Source organism: Vitis vinifera, chromosome 12 (assembly GCF_030704535.1).
Source record: "Vitis vinifera cultivar Pinot Noir 40024 chromosome 12, ASM3070453v1".
NCBI lineage: Eukaryota > Viridiplantae > Streptophyta > Magnoliopsida > Vitales > Vitaceae > Vitis > Vitis vinifera.
Genome location: NC_081816.1, coordinates 17344247 through 17348125, shown reverse-complemented (window position 1 = coordinate 17348125; position 3879 = coordinate 17344247).

Below are 3879 nucleotides of genomic sequence, written 5' to 3'. Positions count from 1 at the left end.
CATGGATTAATTCCGGGAGTGTTATGGTGTTACTTGGTGCGGCTTTGCATTCCTTTGAGTCCAGCATGTTCTTGAAGAAGTCATGATGTCCAGGAGCATCAATGACAGTGCAGTAACATTTAGTGGTCTCAAACTTCTATGAAACATGCCAATCTCAAACCAATCTCAAATGTCCATCAATCTATTATTTTCCGAACACAGGGTGGTCAGATTTGCCAGATTTCCCAACTCCTTTGGTGCCTCACCAGTCACATCATTCCCTTCTGACATGAATGCTCAGAGTCCCAATTTTGAGGAACTTCTGATGGTCCAGAAACACGTGGCATCTTCAGTCTCTGACCACTAGAGGGGGGTGAAGAAACTGCGAGGAACAGCTTGCTGAGGGAATGGCAACCGAGATGCTGTATTTGACACCTCCAATTTATTTGTATCAGAAAGGTTGGGGATCACTGGCAGCCAAGGGGGCAGAATGACCTATCAAACCTGAAGGTCTTGAAGGTTTCAAAGTCAATTTGGAAGGGGAGCCTAGGAAGCTCATGAATATCACCATCTGGGACTGATGGAGGCACCAGGTCAGCGGATGGAAGACTTCAGGATGGGCTCGAATTAGATGGAAACCCCCTAAACGCATCCTCAGGGCCAACTGTGTCTCTTGAGATGGAATTGCTTTGGTTGTCACTAAGCAAGTCATGTGACGACTTCCCGGGTCTGGAATACATTGGTGGCGGTGGATAAGGCTTCCATGCACCCAAACTGGAGGTGTAGTTCTCAAGCCTTATCACTGCTTCTGGTGCCTCCCCACACACTTACTGAATAGCATCCTGGAACCTAACCAGTCACTTCTCTTGACAGTATCATGCATGTACTATCTACAGTCCTCTTCAGTCATGCATCCCAATGCAGCCTTCATACCATCCTGAGCTTTAACCATGTGTGACCGAGTTAGGAAAATCCTTATAATACAAACAGAGTTGAAACCATGCCCAGGGCAGCTTTAATCTCTGCCTCACCAGTGCATGAGGACCCTTCTTTAGTCGATGCAGTAGAAAAGAATTGCCACACTTCTATTGTCTGTGTATCTCTCTCTCTGCTGGTCATGGCTTGGACCCGAGGAACAGAGTGAGAGGATGAGAGGTCACAGAATAGCTTTTGAGTTCCATAAACCATTAATACCTCTCATGGCATCTCTAACTCTTGAATTCTGGTTCTTTGGATTATTCCATGGTCAAATCTCTTTCATTATGATCTCTTTGACTTGCTATTATGAAAAGGAATAAAACAAGCTTCAAGCAACACCTGGGAATTGTGAGGAGCATAATATAAACATGTGAGAACATCCACACATGGCATGTCCTAATGGAGCCCCACCCCGTTTTACTCTTGCTGCCACCAAAGGAGAATATAGCTTGCTGTATCAATGGCAAACCCAACAGCTAGAGTAGCGGCTAATGTAAACCAGGCATATGTCTTGTCCACTAAGGTCACAGGTTTTGGGTAGTAAGCTAACGCACAGCCCTCTCATTCTCAAGCACAGGTCAGAACAGGCAAACGATCATCCAAAGCAGATCCAGAAATATGAACCAGAGAGCAGAGATATGGGTTGAGGCATCGGAAATAGAGGTGAGAGAGCAAGACAAAACACAACTTACTTAAAACCCAATAGAAAAGGTGAGCAGAGACATAGTGGGATCCCCTTTCATGTTGAAGTCAAGGGTTCCCCAACCAATGGTGCAACAAGACAAGTCATAACAAATATCAAGATGAAAGCATCAACAAAATTCCATCATAGGAGTGAGCCATATTCAGATAAACAATGTAAGAGAAAAGTAATACGTCATCACATGCTCGAACAATCACCCAATGCCCAGAAAAATAGAGATAACCATAGAAAAAAAAGATAGAAGATCAAAGAAAACAGAGTCATGAGTGGAAATGATAAAAAAAACTACATCAAACGTACCTGGAACTGCCCTCTCAAATTTCCTTTTCTTCCTTGTTACCCTAGACTCGTATTCCAAATGCCTGAGTTCCTTCTTCTCTCAAGCTAAACTCTCCTCCCTTAAAGCTCTAATGTCTCTCTCTAAGCTCTCCAAAAACTCACCTCTCTGCTCCGACCTCAAACTTCCCTGTTCTTTTTCTCTCGTTCTCGCCCTCTCTGCCAGAAAACAGCAACCAAAAGCACCACTACCTCTCACAGCTTGCTGCTCCTCCTCCCCCGAATACTCTCCTTGAAGCTCTAATCAAAAACCCCCCGCAAAATATCCCCCTAAAAAGCACCACCTCTCTCTGCAGCCTACAGATACGCCCCTGCTCACCTGCAGCTGGCCTGCTACCCCTCAACAGAAACGCACTCCACTCCACAGCCTAGGTATCTCCCCTTGAAAATATTTCCAACGGCCAGGAAAGAGACCAAGCAGCTGGCCCCCGCTCCTCTAACCGTCTGCAGCTTTTTGCAGATTCTTTGGACACGTATTGACCTCTGGTTGGCCATAAAAAACACCACTCTGGTGCCCCAACATCCAACCAGAGATTGACACGTGGCCACCCTAGATGGCCACACCTGTCAAAAATGGCTACATAAAAGCAAGCCCAGAATGGGGGTCTACAAATATGCCCCTCTTCGGTAGAGTCCACGAGTGTAAGGAACATGAACACTGGAATGAAAAGCAAGTGTGAATAGTGAGTGTAATGAAGTGAACTCTACCGAAGAATCCAAATAGACCCCCATAAGGACACGAGTGAGATATGAACTCACTCGGATTAACAGATGAACAACAAGGCTCTAATCCTAAGAGAAAAGATGTCTCAAAATGCCTCTGAAGCTACACTAAGGATCCAGACTCCCTCTAAGGTGCCTCCAAAAGTGACTCGAAAATCGATGTCAAAGATGAGAAACGGTCGAACCACCCTAGAGTACGAACAAGAATGCGTCCAAAGGAGATTGCCCTATGTGGACTACGAGATGAATAGACGATAAGCATAGGGTAACGAGGTGAGGAGAGTGAGAATAAGTGCAAATCCATGAAGGTGAGACATGCAATGCCAGAGAATATGAATGCTAGGAGCTATGACTCTGCATGACAAGACTGACTCTAAACACTAAACTAGAAAATAAGAAAATAAAGCTTTGGAAGCCAAACCAAAAAGCTAACTCTAAACTGCTAAACTGAGAAAATAACGGCTCTGGAAGCCGAACCAAAAAACTAACTCTAAACGCTAAACTGAGAAAATAAAAGCTCTGGAAGCCAAACAAAAAAAAAAACTAAACCTAAACACTAAACTAGAAGGCCCATAGGTGAAGACCTACGGTGGTGACACAATAAAAATGCCCATAGATGTCAATCTATGGTGGTGAAAATCTCGAAAGCCCAAGGATGAAAATCCATGGTGGTGATAACTGAAAGCCCAAGGATGAAAATCCATGGTGGTGATAACTGAAAGCCCATAGAATGAAAATCCATGGTGGTGATAATAACTGAAACAAACGCTCATGGATGAAAATCCATGATGGTGAATCTGAAATGCCCATAGATGTCTGATCTATGGTGGTGAAAATCTGAAAGGCCCATAGATGAAAATCTATGGTGGTGAATCTGAAATGCCCATAGATGAAAATCTATGGTGGTGAAAACTGATCAAAGCCCAAGGATGAAAATCCTTGGTGGTGAATATGAAATGCCCATAGATGTCTGATCTATGGTGGTGATAAATCTGAAATGCCCATAGATGAAAATCTATGGTGGTGAAAACTGATCAAAGCCCAAGGATGAAAATCCCTGGTGGTGAATCTGAAATGCCCATAGATGCCTGATCTATGGTGGTGATAATAACTGAAAAGCCCATAGATGAAAATCTATGGTGGTGAATCTGAAATGCCCA